The 24,077-nt window shown below is 42.1% G+C and overlaps 1 long non-coding RNA gene across 1 annotated transcript; it reads right to left on the bottom strand.

Annotated features, from left to right (window-relative positions):
• Nucleotides 1-8,900: 8,900 nt before the first annotated feature.
• LOC138796839 (uncharacterized) lies at nucleotides 8,901-23,273 on the bottom strand. Its single transcript, XR_011363828.1, has 6 exons — nucleotides 23,146-23,273; nucleotides 21,652-21,765; nucleotides 11,698-11,801; nucleotides 10,241-10,384; nucleotides 9,317-9,473; nucleotides 8,901-9,071 (listed from the first exon to the last, which is right to left on the bottom strand). It is a non-coding gene; the product is annotated as an uncharacterized lncRNA (long non-coding RNA).
• Nucleotides 23,274-24,077: the final 804 nt, after the last annotated feature.

Raw genomic sequence — 24,077 nt, 5'->3', positions numbered from 1 at the left:
ACTTCACCTGGAAGCTGCTGATCTGTCGGGGGCGGGGGCAACACTCTTGTGATCGCAAGCAAATGCTGCTTGCGGTCACAAGAGTGATTGACAGGGCGGGAAGCCTATGGGTTCTCGCGCTGTCAATCAGAACACTGAACACCCGGGAGGCCCGCTCGGCCACCGGGTGTTGTAGGCAGTAAGCTCCGGGGGCCCAGGCCACGGGCCCCCCGATGCTAGGGGCCCTGTAGCAGCCGCTACGGCTGCTACGGCGGTAGTTCCGCCCCTGCTGTTAGCACTGGACAGGAATTCAACATTAAATTGTTAAGGAATTGTAGTAACTGTTATGTGGTTTACCTTGCCCAGTGCTTCAGTTGCAACCTGCAATATGTGGGAAGTACTAAACGCTAATAAGATTTATGGAACATATTGCAGATGTGCAATCGGCACTTATACGTGTCCTGCTTAGATTCATGTTGGGTTTTGGCAAATACTTCCCCAAACACCACCAGGGGAAGCTCTTTAGCCATCTGGTGAGTGGAATTGAGAAGGTATGTTGATCTTTGTACATTTTTGGTAAACATTTTTACTGGGGCTGCTGCATGTCCCGATGCAGCTATGAATATTTTCCATAACAGTTTCGGGAGCGTTCATGTTTACTGGCCTGAGGCATTAATTAATTAGAAAAAGCCTGTCCGGCCAAAACGAGGAAGGACTCAGTGCAGCATGGAGGTAAAAAGGGGGAGAAAAGAATACCCTTTTAATGATCTAAATCTGTATAGTCTGGAGGAAAGAAGGGAAAGGGGGATATGATCTAAACCAGGGGTACTCAACAACTTTTAGTGAAGGTCCACTTACCGGGGTCTATAGTCAGGTGAAGGTCCGAGCTGAACATCGTTTCACAAACGTTCAACTATTTACATACAGAATTGCTGCTTATTAGCGGGAAAACTGGCATTTTTTCTCTTTTACCAGCCCTTTGATATTAGGTGCCCTGGTATATAGCCCCCCCGTTGCTCCCCCAGTAGTGTATAGCCCCCCTGTGCGCTCTCCCCCAGTAGTGTATAGCCCCCTGTTGCTCCCCCAGTAGTATATAGCCCCCCCTGTGCACTCTCCCCCTGTAGTATATAGCCCCCTGTGAGCTCCCCCCTAGTTGTATATAGCCCCCTGTGCTCTCCCCCTGTAGTATATAGCCCCCTGTGAGCTCCCCCCAGTAGTATATAGCCTCCCTAAAAGCTCCCCCCAGTAGTATATAGCCTCCCTGTGAGCTCCCCCCAGTAGTATATAGCCCCCCTGTGAGCTCCCCCAGTAGTATATAGCCCCCCTGTGAGCTCCCCCCAGTAGTATATAGCCCCCTGTGCTCTCCCCCTGTAGTATATAGCCCCCCTGTAAGCTCCCCAAGTAGTATATAGCCCCCTGTGCTCTCCCCCTGTAGTATATAGCCCCTTGTGAGCTCCCCCAGTAGTATATAGCCCCTGTGCTCTCCCCCTGTAGTATATAGCCCCTTGTAAGCTCCCCCAGTAGTATATAGCCCCCTGTGAGCTCCCCCAGTAGTAAATAGCACCCCTGTGCTTTCCCCCTGTAGTATATAGCCCCCTGTGAGGTCCCCCCAGTAGTATATATAGGCCCCCTGTGCTCTCCCCCTGTAGTATATAGCCCCCTGTGATCTCCCCCAGTAGTATATAGCCCCCTGTGCTCTCCCCCTGTAGTATATAGCCCCCTGTGAGGTCTCCCCAGTAGTATATAGGTCCCCTGTGTTCTCCCCCCAGAAGTATATAGCCCCCCTGTGCTTTCCCAAAGTAGTATATAACCCCCTATGATCTCCCCCCAGTAGTATATAGCCCCCTGTGCTCTCCCCCTGTAGTATATAGCCCCCCTGTGCGCTCTCCCCTTATAGATGGCCCCCAGACAAAAGAAAACAAACAAGCCACAACTCACCTAGCACCTCGCTTCCCCGCTGCGCCTGTCTTCTCTTCTCCTGTCGGTTCGGCCCCCGGCTGATACGCGCTCTGTAGGGATGTCCCGGGGATTTCCCAGCAGAGCGCGCACCAGTGACCTCAGTGTACGCCGCCGGCCTGTACTTCCGGCAGAGCAGGCCGGCGGCGTACACTGAGGTAACTGGTGCGCGATCTGCTGGGGAATCCCCGGGACGTCCCCAAAGAGCGCGTATCAGCCGGGGGCCGGACCGACACTGCCCCGAGCCCCACAGGCGTACTGCAACCTAAGGACAGTACGCCTATGGAGCGGGAGGCAGTGCGGTGGGGAGCAGGACCTCCTAACCGCCCCGGATCCGGTCCGTCCCGGAACGGATCCGAGGCGGTTAGGAGGTCTGACCAGGCTGAGGACCCCTGATCTAAACCTTTAAATATATGAAAGGACTAAATAAGGACAGAACAAGAGGGCATAATCTGAGATTAGTTGGGGGAAAGGTCAGAAACAAGTAGTAGATGCTTGGAACAAGCTTCTAGCAGATGTAGAAGGTAAATCTACAATGAATTTAAAGCGACTCTGTACCCACAATCTGACTCCCCCAAACCACTTGTACCTTCAGATAGCTACTTTTAATCAAAGATCTGTCCTGGAGTCCGTTCGGCAGGGGATACAATTATTGTCCTAAAATCAACTTTTAAACTGTCAGCCCCGTGCCCAGAAGGGATTTTCTGTGCCCTAACTTTGCACCACCCCTCTGTTCCTCCTCCCCACCCTCTTCATCATTAGGAATGCCACTGAAACATTTACTCCTGTCTGAACATTGCACAGGTGATTAATGATCCAGACCATGTTAAGTATTCACACAGCTGACGAATAGGAGGCAATCTGCCTGGAGCATTCCTAATGATGAAGAGGGCGGCGAGGAGGGATAGAGAGGTTGTGCCAGTCTAATGCATACACAATCTAGGCCACGCCCGTTGGCCAGTTTAAAAGTTTAGGACAATAACAGCATCACCTGCCAAACGGACCCCAGGACAGATCTTGGATTAAAAGCAGCTATCCGAAGGTACAAGTGGTTTAGGGGGGGGGGGGGGGGTCAGATTATGGGTACAGAGTCGCTTTAAACATACCAATCAGATCCCACCTTTCATTCATTTAAAGAACCTGTGAGGAGTGAAAACTGGAATCTGATTGGTTGCTAGGATCAACTAAGACAATTCTACTTTACACCAGTTTGATAAATCCCCCCCATAGACTAGATGGACCAAGTGGTCTTTTTCTGCCAGCAATCGATGTTTCTGACTGCGTTCTCTATCCATATACACTACTCACAGCAAAGTGGTTTGTTGGCACCCCTCGAGAGCTTGCACTACTTAGCCTCTGTACAGATTGTCACTTCTAACATGACTGAAATGCAGCAATAATAATTTAAAATTGTGAAAGACCAGACATATAAAATAAAGTGTATAAATCAATGGCTAAAAGAGTGAAAAACATGAATTTTACTATAAATAACACATCACGATTGTGTAGCTTATATAGAAATAGGAAGTTTACCTGAATGTAGTCTGGAACATACATTTTTTGTTCCCAGACACAGATTGTATTCCATTATATGTTTTGTTCTGGGCACCTGAAAGCTGAACAATGTGCCACTTATCAGTGAAACAAAAGATTCCTTCATTGCAAAAATGACAGCTGCAGATTCACAGCCTATAAGGATCGGGAGCAGGAAATAGGCTATTTAAGTTGGCATTAAAATCAAGCCTTCCTTAATTTAAAAATTTGGTTACTAAAGTTGAGATTACTTGAGAATATAAAAAAAGTTTATCTGAAACATTTTAAAATGTGAGAAACTTCAAATTTGGTATTTGATTCAAAATATTGCAATGGTTCAAATTTTATTTTCTCTGATACAAAATTTAAACTTTGCTTAAAACTTTCCTGAATAAAATGGTGACATTTAATTTCTTTCAGATAGCTCTAAAATAAAAATGTATATTGTCCATGCATTTTTCAAAAATAATTGTGGTTATCTGGTATCAGAAAATTGTATTTAAATAAAACGACCCCAAGACTAATTCTTTCTAATATAGTGTTATCACTAATAATACTGGCTTCAGCGTGGTTTGTGTTCTTCATCCTAACAGGAAATAAATTGGAGAACTACAAAATGAGTATTGTCTCCAGCTCGTCACAACGCGTTTCGGCATCTAATTCCAAAGGTAACTTTCTCAAGCATGCTTTAAAAAAGGCACCTTTGGAATTAGGTGCCAATACATGTTGCAATGATCAATAAAAGTACCCTATCCTGACATTAGTCTGAGGGGGACTATATGATACCGCTCCCACCGTTGTGGTTCTAATGCAGGTTTTTTTTTTTACCTAATATGGTTATTTACCTGGGCTCTGCCATATAGTAGATCTTATGAGGTTCCTGTGGTCCTCTAAGGAACATACCCTCTCTCATTGATTGCTCCTACTGTTGGTACGGATGATTGATAGCGTTGCTGCGGTGCCCTACTTATGCTGTACGTAGAGTTGTGCCTATATTCGTTGTACGACCCTACCAGGTGAGTGGACTGCGATATAGCACTCTCTATGCTTACATATTGAAACTTGGCTGTGTTTGACCAGGAGGCACCCTCCCCGAAGTGATGTTACCTGCCTACTTTACCACCTAAAAAGTCAGAATATAATTGTAACATTCAAGAGAACTACAAGGATAAGATGGAGGGTATAAAGCCTTGTTACAAGGACCTGAATGGCTTCCAGCAAGGCCTGGTTAAGTGAGTGTGGCCAGTGAGGTAATGAAAGTCACTCTACACCCTGCAGCTGGGAACTGTAGAAACAGAAAGGAACTACAGGAGTTAACAAAAGTATTCTGCTTAGAGCCAGTTAGCGACACAGCCTGTGCCCCTTTGTAGGAGATTGTGATAGTGTAGTCCCCAACCTTTCTGTGCAGCTGAGCAATAAAACTAGGGTGTGGAGGGGCCCCCATATTTCACAGGGTGTAGCGAAAAAATTGTGTGGTATATTCAAATAATGAAAATCATATATCATGAAAATCTGCACTTACAAATCCTGAATTGCTACTGTGCAAAAGAATGGAAGAAGTAAAAGAGGAATTGTTATTATTGTTACCACTTAGGGTGCATTTATACAGAGAGATTTATCTGACAGAAGCCAAAGCCAGGCACAGACTATAAACAGAACTGGTCATAAAGGAAAGACTGGGATCTATCCTGTTTTCAAATTCATTCCTGGCTTTGGCTTCAAAAATCTCTCTGTGTAAACACACCATTAGTCATATCCTTATAATATAATTTACACCTGCCCTCAATGTCTATACTTCATTAGACATTTCCTGCATGCCGCAGCAGACCTGACATAGCCCATAATAAAGGACAGAGAATACCTATGCGGGCCCCTAATAAACTGCGACAAGGCTTTGGGACCATAGCCCAGTCTGTGGTACCTCATTCTACTGTTTCCATCACAAGTAGCACCTGGCTCGGCTCTCAGTCGAAGGTTGCATGTCTATCTATCTGTCTGTCTGTCTGTCTGTCTGTCTCTGTCTGTCTGTCTACCTATCCCTTTACATATCTGTCTCATAAATAATTGATCAAGCAGCATGCTTAAATTATGTTTATTACACAGGAAATCGGCCACTGGAACTGTGCCAGCTATTGAAGCTTTCAGCAAATCTTCTAATCACCAAATGTTATTATTCAGGGATTAAGAGGCTTATGTGATTTTTTTTTTCTCGTCCAAATGGTTTTGAAAAAAAGAAAAAAAAAGAAAAAAAAAAAGAAAGTCAATGGTGATTTGGAGAAAGATGCTGTCATTGTATTACAGGTCATCCTATACTTTCAGGAAATAGAACAATTTGCTTTACATAGTTTTTATTCTTTATTCTTTCAATAATGGATTTTCATGGAATATTTAAATCTTACAGTCTTTTTGATACTTGATACTAGTACCTTGTTAAATATTGCTATTCTGTTTTCTTGCTTTTCTTATCTTGGAGAACCTCAAATATGCATATTACAAAGTGTGTGGGAAGGACTGACACAATAACTATTCTCATTGCCAAAACTTTAGTTTTGGGTAGAGTTACTCCTTAACCCCTTCAAGACCGAGCCCATTGATGCACGGATGTCCAGGTCAGATTCATGCAATGTTCCTCCCCGCCTTCTTAGAGCCAAAGCGCTTTTATTTTTCCACCTACAGGGCTGTATAGAAACAACTGAACCTCCATAACTTGTAAACATATCAAAAAATACTTTATTAGATAAAAAGCACATACATTTAAAAATCGTACAACACAGTGAACTGCGACTGAGAAAATACGTTAAAAACCAACAGGAAAAACATACAGATGAGGGGTACTACTGTCAGGCAATGTTTAGAGAGTTGATCAGGAACCCAATACAATTCATTGGTATATTACCATAAGCTCACCCTGAATCAACTCTATCAACACAAAAATTATACAAAAATGAGTTGTCTTACCCAAATGGATATGATGTACCAGCCGGACAGTTGCCCCCACCCCAACGCACGTTTCGGTGAACAACCTTTATCACCTTGATAAAGGTTGTTCACCGAAACGTGCGTTGGGGTGGGGGCAACTGTCCGGCTGGTACATCATATCCATTTGGGTAAGACAACTCATTTTTGTATAATTTTTGTGTTGATAGAGTTGATTCAGGGTGAGCTTATGGTAATATACCAATGAATTGTATTGGGTTCCTGATCAACTCTCTAAACATTGCCTGACAGTAGTACCCCTCATCTGTATGTTTTTCCTGTTGGTTTTTAACGTATTTTCTCAGTCGCAGTTCACTGTGTTGTACGATTTTTAAATGTATGTGCTTTTTATCTAATAAAGTATTTTTTGATATGTTTACAAGTTATGGAGGTTCAGTTGTTTCTATATAGGTGTTGTGTTCGTAACTAGAACCCAGTATTATTACATTAACACTACATCCCCTTCTCAGTTCTTATAATACATATAGACTGTAGTGTAGGGGAGATCTGCTATATCTTTGTATATGTACACCTACAGGGCTGGTTGGGGTGTAATTTTTTGCGCAATGATCTCTAGTTTTTATTAATATTATATTGGTGTAGCAGAAAAATTTTCAGCCCTTTTTATAATTTTTTTTGGGATATATAATTTTAAAAAAATCAGCAATCTTGGTTTTTTTCCGTTTACACCATTCACTACATGGGAACAATTATGTTATATTTTATTAGATTATATAATTCCGCACGCAAGATATATAATATGTTTATTTATTTTATATTTTTATAATGGGCTAGGGGTTATTTTAAACTTTTATTGGGAGGGGGTTTATAAGGTTTTTTTAATACTTAAATTTCTCATTAATGACACTTTTTTAAACCCTTTTGTTCACTGTAAAACATGCAATCATTGGATTGTATGTACTGATCTATGCTATCCCATAGCATAGATCAGTGTTATCGGCGATCTGTTTATAGAGTCTGCCTGAGAGCATAGATTACCCATCCGACAGGATGGAGGTAAGTGACTTACCCCCGCCCGTTGGTACAAGCGCTCAGGACCTGGGAGCCTTAAACGCTGCAATCGTTATAGATCGCGACATTTAAGGGATTAATGACAGGCAGTTGCGGGATCGCAGCTGCTTTATGTGTGCGGGGCTGCTCTCACTGCAGCGCTCCCACTTCAGTTAGCCCCTGAAAGTGCACCTGTCGTTGTAACTTTCAAAATCTAAACCAAAAGTAGATGTGATATAAAGAAAGTTTGCACTTTACATTCATTATTTTTTTTTAGTTATCATGAAGAACACGGCACTTTATGTTTTCTGACTCTTTTTTTCTCTAAAAACAGGGAACAGTCAGAAAACAGGAAGTCCTGTGTATCCCAGGCTATCTGAGCGCTCACAGAGAGAAGGCAGTCATGTGATTGATGGACACATTAAGCCGTGATCCTCAGTACTGGCCAGATTTCCTGTGTTTAGTCAGTTTTTTTCAAACAGCACAAGTCAGAAAATCTGCCTTCAGGAGACTGGACCTGGATTTCTGGTAAGTTCAGCTTTGTTTTACAGCATCTTAACAACAACAAAAATAATGAATGTAAATTGCAAACTTGCTTTATATCACATCTACTGTTGATTTAGATATTGAAAGTTATAATGACAGTGACACTTGAAGTCAGGAATGTAGATATACATTCCTACTCCACGGGGTATGTGCAGTAGGAACGTATATTTACGTATTATTGACATCAAGGGGTTAAGGCACAGTTGAAACAATGATTATATGTGTATTGCGATTTTATTGTGATGAACATGTGTTTCATGTTTTCACTTTTAACTGAAAAAAATTGTTCCATTTTGACAACTCCAATCTAAATACCTTATACCAAGGCTGCAGCCACCTAAAAAAATGCTTTGAAGTATAATAAAGGTGTAGCCAAGGCACTTCATAGCCCAAGCATTTTTTAAGGTGACTACAGCCTCAGATAGCTACAATAAAGCAAAAGTCGGTGCAGCTCACCTAAATATAGCAGAATCGAGGTTAACTGCACTATTGCACCACTCAAAAAGTACCAGATAACAAATAACAATAGTGCTATATTGTTATTACTACAATAAATGTATTTATAGTAACTGCCTACATAGCTGTTTAGCCAGGTAAGCAGTTCGGGGTATCTTTTCGAGCTGACAGTTTCCCCTTATGGCCCTTAGACACAGACTGATTGTAGCTAACAAGTGTTCCTAGGAATGCTCATTCAGCTGATAATTTCCCTGTGTAAAAGTTCCACAGATCCACAGATTTGATCTTTTTGTGTCATTGTAAAAAGATGTACGGCCGATAACAGTACATGTTAATGGCAGCGTGAATGATACAGCGATTGTTCATGTGACCTGACCACACCATTTATTGTACCTCTTGAAGACACTGCGGGTACTAATCTTGCCGATCAGTGAGTGGGCGCTTTTAGCAGGATTTTCTCTGTAGTTAAAATTACCTAGAAACGGCCCTGTTTCTCCTCTTCTTAAATCCTTTCCTGGCTTTGGCTTCAATAATTACAGATATTTTTTCTAGATTACAGCTGATTGCTGGGGGTGGAGGAGGACACTTCAAGATTAGAGTATTTTGAAGGCCACCTTGTAACAAGTAAAGATAGTCCAAAAAAAACAAGTAAATCTTTTTGTTCATTTATACCTATTTCCTACTGTAGTGTACAACTTGACATGATATCTAATATTAAATTGGAAACAAGTAAAAGATAATGGTATGAAACCACAAGTTTCTACTTGGAAGTTTTTTTTGGATTACATTGTAAGGTGTCTTTTTCTTCAGTAGAACTGGAGCCCAGCATTCCCTAATCAGAGCCCCTTTCATCACTCACCTATCAGGGTTATAATCGAGAAGGGTACACAGAGCTCTCATTCAGACTGCAGTACACTGACCAATCTTCACAATTCCTCATGACAGTAAGGGAATTAATAAATTGGCAGAATAAAGCTGAATGTGTTCCTATTGATTAAAAATTTAGAGGAAAGCACCTGAGGGGGGAATAGAATAAACCATCTGTCAAGAGCAAGAATTTTTTTCTCAATTAGTTCAGCAGCAGTAAAACAGGTGGATAAATAATATGACTGATAGCTTATGTTGTGAATAGATATGGAGTCCAAATACTGTGTAATTTTACTTAAATGTATTGAAGGTGAAAATACCTGAGGTAAGGGTTGATAACTTGATGTAAGCGAGTACCAATCTGCTCGATCTGTGCTCGCTTACTGAGCACAATAATTGTGCAGCAGGGTCCGTATAAAATAATTACCTTATACTTACCTCTCTGTGCTCCCTGATGTCCTGCTAACTGCGGCCCGCTCCCAGCATTGTCAGAAGTGACAGGCCGCTCAGCTAATCATCGGAGCAATGCCGCAGCCGGTGATTGGCTGTGAGGCCTGTTACTTTAGACGCTGCAGGGAGTGGGCCAAAGCTAGCAGGACATCAGGAAGCGTGGAGAGGTACAGTATGTATAACTTTATTATTTTTAAGTTTAAGTTTATTACTACTTGTAATAGTGAAGTGATGGCAGTGATTTTAGGTCAGGATCAAAAGATGCAATCAGCAGATCATTGTTTTCATCGACTGATTGTTGTTTTATTGCACAGATTGGTGATCTGCCGAATCGGCCTGATTAGGCAGATTATCAGTCCATGTATTAGGGTCCTAAGAGTCCAGATGATAGTTTAGAATTATTAGCATTATGAGATTTACCAAGGTTATGGAAACTGTACAAATACAAATAAATAAATATTAATACCTGCTATCTTTAAGAATGGCTACTGAAGCTATGTACATAGGATTTTATCATCTCTATTACGCCTATACTGTCTCCTGATTGGCTGGGAGAGCTGTTTGCAAGGCATTATGTGATTCAGCAATGGGCAGAAGTACCAAAGATGATCTGGGACATAAAGCAGGGAAAATAACATGCTGAACACAGACATTATTATTATTATTATTATTATTATTATTATTATTATTATTTATAAAGCACCCTTAATTCCAGAGCGCTATACAAGCGATAGGGGTAACAGACAGGAACAATACAAGTTTAAAGAGAACCTATCATCTAAATTTCACTGTCCCTAATATTAAAGTATATCTTTCCCTAAGTCTATCTATGAAGATACAGACTGCCTTTGCAGTCTGTATCTTATGCCTTACCTACTCTTTCGTATCTGTGTAAGCAAGGCCGGGCGCCGCCATCATTTGCGTTCCACCGTTGGAACGCAAGTTGCGTCATCAAGATGGCGACGCCTGGCCTTGCTTGCACAGAAACAGAGGATTAGGTAAAGTAGAAGATACAGACTGTAAAAGCAGTCTGTATCTTCATGAAGTCTATTTATGAAGATACAGACTGCCTTTGCAGTCTGTATCTTATGCCTTACCTACTACTTCGTGCCGGTGCAGCAGGGCCGGCGCCGCCATCTTCATTACGTCTTTGCGTTCCACCGCTGGAACGCAAGTTACGTCATCAAGATGGCGGCGCCGGCCTTGCTGCACAGAACAGAGTAAGTAAAGTAGAAGATACAGACTGTAAAGGCAGTCTGTATCTTCATGAAGTCTATTTATGAAGATACAGACTGTCTTTACAGTCTGTATCTTCTACTTTACCTAATCCTCTGTTCTGTGCAGCAAGGCCGGCGCCGCCATCTTGATGACGTAACTTGCGTTCCAGCGGTGGAACGCAAAGACGTAATCAAGATGGCGGCGCCGGCCCTGCTGCACCGGCACAGAGTAGTAGGTAAGGCATAAGATACTGCCTTTACAGTCTTATACTTTACCTAATCCGCTTGTTTGGTGTAGCTAGGCCGGGGGGGGGGGGGGGGGGGCGCCATCTTGAAGACGTGACTTGCGTTCCAGCGGTGGAACGCAAGTGACGACATCAAGATGGCGGGCCCCCACCGGCCTTGCTGCCGCTCTGCATGACGGGAGTTTCCTGTCTCGCGCCGGCTCTTTTGAAAAGAGCCGGCGCGAGGCAGGAAAGTAAAACAGAAATATTTAAAAAACGCAGCTTTAAAATTAATTAATTATATTTACAAATATTGTTAAAATTAGGATTTACATCTAATTAGGGAATAAAAAACAATTCATTTTCGCCCGTGATTGGTTCTCTTTAAAAACACATTACATAAGGGCAAATGGTAGACTGGTACACGGGGCAAGGGGACCCTGCCCGCGAGCTCTTACAGTCTATAAACATATAACACTAACCTAAAGTTCAGGTGAGGTCTGGAGGTTCATATCACTTTAAATATGTTGCTTCTCGTACCAGCTGCAATTGCAAATCGATGCAGGCAAGCAAAAACTTCAGAAGACTGCAAGCATAGAAGATAAGTGGGCAGATGGTAACTCAGTCACATGGCAAGAGGCCAAAACCTAAGGGCAAATTCTATGGAAGAGGACAGCTAATAGAGGAATTTTATAGCACAATAGGGCATTATAAAATATATAGACCAAAAATCTAGGTAATTGGATAGGGGGCAAAAAAAAAAACACCTTTGAAATGATGGGGGCTTTTTTATTGGATGGACATTATTTAATAGCATAGAATGGCTGTTTTTTTTTTTTATAACACTGCCATTATTATAAAAATAATGGCCGTTATTTGTCATGAAATGGTGTATGGTTCCTAAAAATGGCCTTCATGGCCGAACATAGCCTTAACTTTGTTAAATATAAAAATATAGAAATATAGAAAAAAAATTAAACATCATTTTTTTTATTTTATAAAAACCTTGTAAAGTAATAATACTAGAGTTACTCTCGGAAATAATACTGTATTAACATTTAGTAGATTTTGCATTTGCATCTGGTAACAAACAATTCCTTGGAGCCTTGAGAGAGGGAGCCTCAAGCACAAAGAGAGAAGCTTATCTTTTCTTGTCATCAAGTACCAATTTGTTAGTATGGTCAAGAGGAACATGGGAAAGTGCATCAATAATAATAGACATTTGAAAATTCACGTATCACTTGTCTTGAATACCTTAAAGGATATAGTTACATTTCTGCTTTTTACACATTTTTTCACTTTGAAATGTGAGAAAGATTTTGTAAGGATTAGATATTCTTAGTTTTATAACTTCAAATGCAATTCAGGGTGATTTTCTTGTTTAACAGTGCTTAATCCTATAATAAGTTAGATTTTAAGATACACTACATCTCACTGGGCCAATGTTTTAAGGTCTGACTTTACAGCCCATGTCTGTAAGTTAAAAGAACTGAAGACTGTAAACTCCTTTAACAACAAGTGAATGGAGTCAATTGGTCTAGTGCATTCATGAGTTTGGGAAATGGACATTTGATACCTGTTTTTTTTTTTTGTTTAATAAAAACATTGTGATTAGAAATTTAAACTGGGGCTTTAAAATATAATAATATTGTTAAAATTAGAGATGAGTGAAGCAAATCTGTCGAATCAAGATTAGCTGCAAATTCTGCAAAGAGAATACCCACTGATTTGAAGGGGTACTCCAGCAAAAAGCTTTTTCCCAGTAATTGAAACACATTACAAAGTTATATAACTATGTACTATGCTTCAGTCACCTATCTGCTCCCCTTCCCTATCTTTTTCCCCCTCAATACCCCACAAGGAAATTAAGTAAACTCATTCTTACCTATTGACTGTTGACCCCAGGCTGCTCTGTGGAAGCCATTTTGTGACAATGACATCATCAAGAGGGAAACTGGTTTAAGCCCTGTTAAGCCAACCTCCCTTTGTCACATGACTCAGATTGCTCAGCTCTGACTTGCTGAGCAAGATGTAAGCCATCTAACAGTTTTACAGAGTCAGTTAGACATCACAGGAGACAAAGTGCATCATGAAAACCCCCAAACCAGGAAGTAAAGAAAAATAAAGCCACCAACTGGAGCTTCAGGGACCTGCAAACATTGGGAAATTCAAACAGAAACAGACTCAGGAGGGATGGTAGGTGTAAAAACTATATTTATGATTGATTGATTGTTTTTTTCATCAGTGCTTGAGTACCCCTTTAAGGAAATTCTAAATAAAAAAACAAAATGGCAGCCACACATGCTGTCTGGAGCGTCACTGGGCAGGAGAAAGGGATTAACCATAATCCCAAGCGCCCATCCATTCAGCGGCAGGCCCCTCTGTGATGTAAGCACCTCCCCCTCACCTTCTATATAAGGCAGTTCGTTAAGGAGATTTGTTATGGAGGCAGCCAGTTGGCTGTGAGGAGAGAGCAGGATCGCAGCAGGCAGTTAGAGCAGAGCAAGGAGAAACTAAGAGTGATTTAGGGACAAAAGGGAAGGAAAGGAGAGGATAGGAGGGCTGATTGTGGGTGATGTAAGCACCTCCTCCTCTATATAAGACAGTTTGTTAACAAGGTGGCCAGTCGGCTTTGTGTGGAGGAGAGAGCAGAATCGCTGCAGGCAGTTAGGGTATGTGCACACTACGGATTCCCGGAGAATCACGCAGATCACCCCCACTTGTGGCTGCTGGGGAAAGTGAGCATCTCCGCTGATCCCATAGGCTTCATTCTATGGTTTGGCACATTCTTCCCTCCGTCGAAGAATGAGAAGAACCATAGAATGAAGCCTATAGGACCAGTGGAGACTAGCATTTTTTTTTAATTGTGATTTTCTGATTTTTGACACTTTTACAACATGCTTTAACAAATTCACCTTTTTCAAATAGTCCTAGTATTGTAGATACTATAGTTTTGGCTGTATAAATGACATTGGTTAAGGTTTGATTTGCGAATCTTAACAAGTTTGACTGAAAGTTTGTGAAGCTTGTGAAACAAATTTCCGACTGCTTTGCTCATCTCTAGGTAAAATGTTAAAATAAATCCCAATTAAAGACCTACATAGAATAAATAATTAGTACTTCACAGTGTTTTCAGACCCTTGTTTGGTGAGCCCCCGGATGGTGTTATAGCGGTGGGACGGCCGGTCACTTACAATAGGTGGTGCAGTAATGAGTCCTGGGTGACTTTGGGTGGTGGTATTAAGCACACAGTTCCAAGAGTGAAACACACACCATACACAGCCTTTTCAGGTAGCGGCAATGAACAGCAACAAGGCTTGTTATCCTGTTTGTGACTCCAATTCTGTGGTGAGCCCCAGGATGGTGTTATAGCAGTGGGACGGCCGGTCACTTGCTAGATGGAAGTGTGGCGCCACTCCTGTGGTGGATGGCCAAGATACAGCCAGTCCTTAACCCTTTAAGGACATGGCCCATTTTCGTTTTTATGTTTTCGGTTTTTCCTCCTTGTGTTTAAAAGGTCATAGCACTTGCATTTTTCCACCTAGAAACCCACATGACCCCTTATTTCTTGCGTCACTAATTGTACTTTGCAATTACAGGCTGAATTTTTGCATAAAGTACACTGCGAAACCAGAAAAAAATTCAAAGTGTGGTGAAATTGAAAAAAAAAACGCATTTCTTTTATTTGGGGGAAATGTGTTTTTACGCCATTCGCCCTGGGGTAAAACTGACTTGTTATGCATGTTCCTCAAGTCGTTACGATTAAAACGATATGTAACATGTATAACTTATATTGTATCTGATGGCCTGTAAAAAATTCAAACCGTTGTTAATCAATATACATTCCTTAAAATCGCTCCATTCCCAGGCTTATAGCGCTTTTATCCTTTGGTCTATGGGGCTGTGCGAGGTGTCATTTTTTGAGCCATGATGTGATCTTTCTATCGGTACCTTGATTGCGCATATACGACTTTTTGATCGCTTTTTATTACATTTTTTCTGGATTTGATGCGACCAAAAATGCGCAATTTTGCACTTTGGGATTTTTTTGCGCTGACGCCGTTTACCGTACGAGATCAGGAATGTGATTAATTAATAGTTCGGGCGATTACGCACGCGGCGATACCAAACATGTTTGTTTATTTATTTATTTGTTTACTTTTATTTAAAACCTGGGAAAAGGGGGGTGATTCAGACTTTTATTAGGGGAGGGGGATTTTTACTATTAACAACACGTTTTTTTTTTTTTTACACATATACTAGAAGCCCCCCTGGGGGACTTCTAGTATATACACTTTGATCTCTCATAGAGATCTCTGCAGCATAGATATGCTGCAGAGATCCATGAGATCGGCACTCGTTTGCTTTCGGCTGCTGCAGCCGGAAACAAACGAGTGCCGAGCCGAGGACGGCGCCATCTTGGACGCGTCCCCGGCCGGCATCAGTAACGGAGATCGCTCCTCCGGGACAAGGTCCCGGAGGAGCGATCTCCCCCACTAGACACCAGGGAAATGTTGCCTCCGGTAATCGGAGGCAGCTGTCAACTTTGACAGCTGCCTCCGATTAGCTAATTAGCGGGCACGGCGATCGGACCGTGCCCGCTAATAGCGGCGGTCCCGGGCTACACGCGGCACCCGGGATCGCAGCACTTCAAAGCGGGGCCGCCGCGCGGCCCCGCTTTGAAGTGCTAATGAGGACATAGGACGTACCGGTACGTCCTATGTCCTTAAGAGGTTAAGATCTTGTCACCTGACGCCAGTGCCAGGTGGGCACACAGGTGTGATGGCACGCCTGCTTTTAAAGTGTAAGCCAGTTGTACCCTTTTCCCCTGTGGTCGGTGTCCTGTCGGGTTGCTACTGGGTCCCTTGGGATAGTGTAGTCACGGATGATGCAGTCACAGGTGGCCAAAGCAGTGTAATGACCCTCCCGAATAGTAGGACCCGCAACCCACAGAAAGGGAAAATGTCCCAAGGTTGCAATATATATGCTGTGTAGTTGGTAGTGAAAAATCACAGACTCCGTGGATAACGTTGACTTGATTTACTTTTGACAAATGTGCAACAGGTAATACAGATGAGCTTGGATATACATTTGATAAAGTTCCAATAAATACTTGAACATAAAACCAACAGATCTGTGTGATAAGTGCTGAGTAGGATGTAGTAGCGTTGGTAGAGTTGTACTGAGGTAGCGTAGTAGAGATGAGGGTGCCGTGAGAGTCTCTCCGGGTTGTTGGACTATATAGAAGAATACTTTTAAAAGAAGAAGAATGAGAAAACCTGTGCCTGTGTATTGACCTTTCTAGAGTCTTCACACCACCTTATGCCCACTAGCGTTGGCTGAACCGTACTAATAGGTGACACAGGGCCCAGACCTTGTTAGCTGGGATAAGCAGAGTGCCGAGGGTTTCCTCGCTGACACTTTCGCTGCGAGATGGAGTTCATAGACTTTTACAGTAACTTTGCTCCACCTGGATCAGTTCCTAGCTCTTTGGCTCTTTAGTGGATACTGTTCTGCACTGTTGTTTCTCCTAGTTCACGGCGTGGGTTGAGGTTGTCTGTTGGCTAGTCCTCTCCTGAGAGGTTTAACACTGCATCCTACGGGGTATAGGCACTGAGAGAGAAGTTTGTAGCAAAGCACTGTCCTGCGTCCTACCCATGCGGGGCATTGACTAAGACTACGACTACTCCTCTTCCTGTCTCCCATGTAACTCACTTCCTATCCAATACAAACAAAAAAAGATGTGCCAGGAGAAGCACTTCCTATCCATCATGTAAGGTGCACTGCAGTTGGGTGAAAAGAGTGCAACAGAAGAACAGAGAAAAGAGGTGATACCCACTGGTCCACAGATTCTGGTACATACAAACACAATAACCCTTTAAGACACTTCATCTGTGCAGCTTTTACACTTCAATACATAATATAGCGACATCTAGTGGTCACAGTTGTATGCAGTACCTTTGTGTACTCTTTTCCTTCATAATTCAGTTTTCTCTCTCTATTCATTAAGACAAAGTTGTTATGAATGTCTGCCATGTTAAAAATATAGTGGAACTGCAACATGGTCACCAGTCACTGTTTCTACAAGCCTGCTCACTCCTCTCCTTTATTTCCCCCCTGTACAGTTATACATGCTGCCTGAATAAGTTCCAATTATGATCTTACCACAGGACTAATAATAGGCAAATTCCCTCTCTCCAAATATTCAAAGAACTGGTATTTGCCTGTTTGGGCAAGATATTCAAGTTATGTTAGTTACATCACTCAATCTCTCCGCAAGGAGGAAGAGCTGTAAAGGGAAGTACAGAATCTCTGCTGACCGTTCCTCATATTAAAATACATGGATTGTGCAGTCTGCAAGTTAATGAAACTGATTAAAAAGTATACATGTTTTTTTTGTATTCTAGATTAGAATCATAGGGATATATGTGGATCACTGAAGATAGACTTTAATCGGTACTGTGTCAGTGATAATGTAAGCAATTTTTGTTCTGCATTAGGGAATCAGGGATGCCAGTTTTATATCTCCTGTGTCAATGATGAAAACTGCTTTACTGCTAATTACAGTTATAGTCCTTAAATATTATGGAAAATGTACTTCTAAATTGTATTTGCATAAAGTTTGTATAAAGTGTCACTGTCATTAAAACTAGCGGATTTTACGCTGCAAATTTACAGCAAAATCCACTGCGGATCCTATTTACATCCCGCTGCTAGTATGTATGTGACAGCGCCATTAACCCTCGCCTGCCGGAGCATACTTTACCTCTTCCCCGCTCCGGCTTGCTTCATTGCCATAGAATCCGCAGGGGATTTTGCTGCGAATTTACAGTGTAAAATCCGCTGCGGATCCGCCCGTGTGAATTTACCTTAACAGTTCTTTTAGGATGACCTATTGTTATCATCATTATTACTTGGTGGGCAGCCATCTGCAGAGATGTTTGTCAAGTCAGGGCTCTGGCTGTGCTTCTCAATGACATTTGCTGAGTTGTCCGTAAGACACTCGTGTGTTGTCTTGGCTATGTGCTTGGGGACATTGTGTGGTTGGAAGGTCAACCTTCCACCCTTACTGCATGATGCTGCCACCACCATGCTTCACTGTAGGGAAGTGATAGGGCAGGTGATGAGCAGTGCCTGGTTTCTTCCAGACATGGCCACTAGAATTGAGGACAAGAGGTTTAATTTTATTTAATCAGACAGAGGAATGGTCTGAGAGTCATTTGGGTGCTTTTTTTTTGCAAATGTGCTTTCATGTGTCTTTCACTGAGGAAATGCTTTTTACTAACTACTCTGTCATAAGAACAAATTGATAGAGTGCCTCAGTGATGGTTGACCTTCTTGAAGTTTTCAAATCTGCACACAGGATCTTTGGTGCTCAGTGACCCTCAAGTGCTGTTTGTTTCATACATCTTTCCTTTAAGGATTATGGAGTTTGCTGTGCTCTTGGGAACTCTCAGTGCAGCAGAACTTTTTTTGTATCTTTTTCCAGATCTGTAAGTCCTCACAATCCTGTGATCGCAGAGGGGTGATCCATGCTTCTGTCAGGCCAATGGTCAGTGCCATAATGATCCTGATCCCAGCTCAGCACTCAATTGCTGTGAGCTACAGGAGCTCATAGTAATCGAGCACTGATCTTATAGATCAATGTAGAACATATGCACTGTACTGATCTCTATGAGAGATCAATATAGCAATGATACAGTGTAAATTTTTTTTTTTCATTACTAATAAATTCCATCCCATAATAAAAATTTAAATCACCGCTCTTCCCATTTTACAAATAAATATAAATACAAAATAAAGATATTTGGTATTGCCAGTGCGAAACCACTTAAACTATTAAATAAAATTCCAGATCTCGCACGATAAATGGAGTAAGGACAAAAAAAAAGGCCAAAGTACAAAATTGCTGATTTTTAGTCACATCAAATCCAGAAAAATTCTAATAAAAATAATCAAATAGTCACATGTAAGCAAGCAAGCTATCAATAGAAAGTACAGATCATGGCACAAAAAATGACATTGCCCCATAGACCAAAAAATAAAAGCATCCTTAGGATAATAGAGCAATTTTAGGAATATTTAGTTGTTTGTTTTTTTTTTAAAAAGGCTTTAATTTTTTAAAAGCTGAGAAATAAAATAAAAGTTTATAAGCTGCCTATCTTTGTAATTGTATTGACTTGAGATACATAAATAACATGTCAGTTTTACCATAGGTCCAATGGCATAAACATGGAGTCCCTCAAAATGGAAAAAAAAGTGTTTTTTTTTTCAATTTCACCTCACAAATATTTTTTCCCCGATTTTGCATTGGTATTTTATGAAAAATTAAGTCTGTCATTGCAAAGTACAATTGGTGCCGCAAAAAATAAGGGCTCATGTAGGCCTTTTTAAACATGAGAAGGAAAAATACAAAACGCAAAAGCGAAAATTAACTTGGTCCTTAAGGGGTTAAAGTGATACTGTCACCCCCCCTCTTTCATTTTATCGGTTAACAGTGTTGGCTTGGAAGAACTTCTCAGCAGTTAGACCCCATCTTTCATCTGGGGAGAGGGCCCAACTGCCATAAAGCCCCGTCTAGGTGACACTGTCCACTGATGAAATTAAGTGATATATATTGAATGTGCTGCATCTGAGCTTGTGGATGGTGCAAAGAACTGCATATAGAGTAAGGGGGTGACAATATCCCTTAACCTTTAACCTGCGTCAGGCCGGAGGAGGATGAACTCAGCCTCTGCTCTGCATTGGAGCAGGAGGAGCAGCATTGGAGCAGGAGGAGGATTTCTGCCTCTGCCGCCGACCCCAGCATCAGTATTGGTGCAGACATACATAGCCAGGAAGTGAAGTAGGGGGATGCAGACGGGAATCCCAGGCGCACTGGTAGCAGACAGCCCATTGGCGTCACTGGTTTGCAGCAGGGAGAAGAGGAGCTGTGCGCAAGCCAGCCAGGTCACTAGGTGAGTATAGGAAATCTCTGTTATTATTTCAGCTACAGAGTGCAATCATGAAATGGAGGGGGAAGGGAAGGGGGGGACCTGCTGCTATTAATGGTGGGGGCTCTCCACCAGTTTCATGGGAGATAACATTTGTAAATTGAATTTCAGTAATGGTATGGTGGTATTAGTTACTATGGTGGCAATGATTGTGGTCTTGGGGAGGTGATAATATTTATTTCTTATACAAAGATATTATTGGTAATATTTTTCTTGGTGTATTGGATTTGGTCAGTAACTGTGTAATGGTATGGTGATATGTACAGTATGGTGATAGTATAGTAACAGGGTATATATATACAAAGCAAAGCATCCAGTGTATAAAACGTTCCTCCAACTACAAGAGCTGCAAACACTACAACTCCCAGCATTTGCTGACAGTCTGCAGCCCTCAGTATATGCTGGGAGTTGTAGTACATATGATACATATGATAACAGCTGGCACTGTAGAGATTTATTGCTGGACCTTTAAGGATAATTGTAACAGGATAAGAACCATAGGGGAGATTTAAATGATAATTATAGCACTGGTATCAGGGTCACCTTAAGGTACTATGCTGCGCTTCTAGAGCTAGATTCCCTTTAATCCAATAGAAATATATCTTGGAATAGCTCTCATTACATACTGTAAAGCATGTGAGAGAGCACTAGGGTTAAAGGGGTCCTCGGGCTTGAGACATCTCGTCCAGAGGCGGGCTCTGGCCATATTGGTGTGCTGTAACGACTGGCGATGGCTCTGATGCAGGGTTGGGGGATGCCTGATGGGACTTGCACGTCTTAATTAGAGTATTAGGGCTGCCCTTCACAGCCAATCACAAGGGCTGTCCGAGGCTGGAAACACTGGCTTCAACACTAGAAATCTGTGACACGTGTGGCATCTACAATAGGTAAGGGCCAGAGTGGTCCTTGAAGGATGGGCCGCTAGCCTGTGACTCAAGGGCCAGTGATGTGTGCTTGCCCCCCAGGCTAAAATTTGCCAGCCAGACCCTGCCTATACCCTCCTCTTCACTGATTCACTGTGACTATCCTCAGAGTTCATAGTGACTGTGGCCTTCACTGGCCGTAGAGTTAACTGTAATGTAACATTCTGTGTAAACTACTGGATTGCACAATGACTGGGATCCAAACATCCCTTAGACATAGTCATGACACAGGGCCATGGAATACCAGAGGTTGGGGTCAGAAGCAGAGTGTTAAGCATATGTATATTAAATTTCCTTTAGGTTCCCTGAGTTTAGACAAAACAACTGATGACTGGGTTCACAATAAGGTTTTGTTGTCTCTTCAGGTCATCAGCCCAGAGGTCAAGCCAGGACATGTAGCCATAATATGGACACAAACATGCATCTGTATTACGCAATTGTGATCCCAGTGCAAGTTATGTACAAGTTAAGTTTACTAAAAAGATCATCATTTGAATTTGAAAGTGTTAAAAAAGCTTACTGTTGACTTTCTCTAGATATCCATGTATTTGTAGTTAATTTGATTTAATAAAGCAATTTCCAATGTTTGGCTTTCTTCTCAGAGGAAAGGATGAGGTCTACCTGCCTTCACAATCTGGAAGACAAATTAGGAATGTAGAAAGCTTTCTCTCATGACAAAACAATGATTATCGCAGGTAACAGGACCTCACATTAATCAGGGCTTTTCAAAGGAAAGGCCTCGGCCTGTATCCTTTGTCTACCTTACTGGTAGGTAGTTTTTACAGGCTCTTTCAATGTGACAGACTTCTTTCTCTTTGCATTGCATTCTCTCAGAAAATGTTTCCCTTTCAGAAGCCCTTTTTGAATTGATCAAAACCTTCTAGAAAGTGACTGTAGAAATCTGAACTTATAATGATGCTCTTTTATTTTTCCCAACAATGAACAATAGACCCCTCAATACTAATGGCAACAGTACATAGAAGCTACAACATGAAGGAATCGAGAGAGAGCGTGGGGACCAATGAGAGGGGAAAAATAAATCCATTATCTCGAGACATGCTGTATCATGTCATCAACAAAATCCTGTTTTCTGCCGCCAAATTTTTGCTGTCTCTCGATGAAAATATTGAAGTTCTCTGGAAATGCATGACTAGATGAACTCGGCTAGGAGTGGAATGACATTTGCCTGCTATTAGAGAGGACTGGGACTAGGTTTGTAGGATTCAGTTTCTGTAGAGGTAAAGGTTGACACTTTTTTGTTTTCTTTGTGGAAATTGAAAACAATATTAATATAGCAGTTTTACATAATAAACAACTGTGGATTTAGTCACTTGAAGCGAAACATCAGCAGTTTTGTACATACTAAGGTCTCCTATTTTTCTCTATGGGGCTATTAGGAGGAATTTGTTCTGAAATAAATTTGCTACAGTCCCATTGGTGCACTGGGGGTGTTCCTCTGCCCCTTGGTGCACCGCTCTGCCCGCAGGCTGGTACGTCATCTCCTGTATATGCATATATATCTATTCATAAGCAGACACTTCTCTCTCCCTGCACAAGATCTCGGACATGAGCAGGAACAGCAGTCCCACACTCTACAAGATAGAGAGACATGCGTACTTACATAGAGGAATATGCATAAGTAGGAGGGGACATACAAGATGGTGGGCAGAAGGGACAGTGCACTGAGCGGCTGAAGAACAACCTTTGTGCACCAAAGTGCACCGATTAGCATATCTCTTTTGGAACAAATTTGTCCTAAATGTCACCACAAAGAAAAATAAGAAGACCGGTGCTATAATGAGCAGCTTTGCTGCAACAGGTACACACTACTCTGCTGATAGTTACCCTATAATATGATGTCTATACCAAAATCTGCATTTACCTCCTTACATAATAGGCAAGAAATATTTTATAAAGCCATCCAAACATATATAATTATGTTATATAAATAGTACAAAGTAAGTGCCTGCATTTTATATTCCAGAGACAGGGCGGCCCTACATTGTCAGATCACCTTGACTGCTCCCTGATGGTCGGGCACAGTGCTGATTCAGAGCTGTGCCCGCCTGCTGGATGACCTGGCAGCTACTGATAGCTCCACAGTCTTCTCCCTTCTCTTGGTGGACACCAATCAGTGAGAGCAGGGCCCTGCAGGAGAGAAATCGGGTTGTGATTTGCAGCACATACAGATTTCTACATGTAAAAGTGCCATGGCCCGGGGCACTGGATGCTGATGTTGTACCAGCTGGTGGGCTCTGGTGTTTTGGGGGCGACTTGTCACAATGGCCAGGAGTGGTAGTACCCACCCCCGGACACACGGGCATCGGACCTCCTTAGAACTGGTAAGAGGTGCCGGTGCGGCGTAAGTGATGACAAAGTCATGACTTAACAGTAATTTAACTTTACTTGAAACATCTTCAATGCAATATAAAATAGAGTAACAATGCTACCCATATATCTATATCATAAAAATCAAAGTCTGTCTGTCTGTCTGTCCTTCTGTCTGTCTGTCTGTCTGTCTGTCCTCTATAGACTTCCAAACGCCTGAACCGTTTGACCCCAAATTTGGCACACAAATACATTGGGTGCCGGGGAAGGTTATTGCGAAGGTCCCGTCCCCGCCAGATGTACAGGAGGGGAGGGGGAGGGGAAAGAGAGGTGCCCCATAGAGATGAATGGGAAAATCTCCTCACTGCAAACACAGGTGATATAATTAGCTGCAGCAGACACGGCAGTTGGAGCCTTAGCAACCAATAGGATTACTGCTCTCATTTTCACAGGGAGCAATGGTTGCTAGGGAAGCTGCCTCACAACATCCACAGTAATAACTGGTAGACCCCCTACTCCATCTATACAGTACATGTATATACAGGGCCCCCTACTCCATCTATACAGTACATGTATACAGGACCCCCTACTCCATCTATACAGTACATATATATATAC

The sequence above is a fragment of the Dendropsophus ebraccatus genome, chromosome 7 (assembly GCF_027789765.1).
Source record: "Dendropsophus ebraccatus isolate aDenEbr1 chromosome 7, aDenEbr1.pat, whole genome shotgun sequence".
Classification (NCBI taxonomy): domain Eukaryota; kingdom Metazoa; phylum Chordata; class Amphibia; order Anura; family Hylidae; genus Dendropsophus; species Dendropsophus ebraccatus.
Note: the sequence above shows the minus strand (reverse complement) of the source record. Positions and strands in the feature narration are given on the sequence as shown.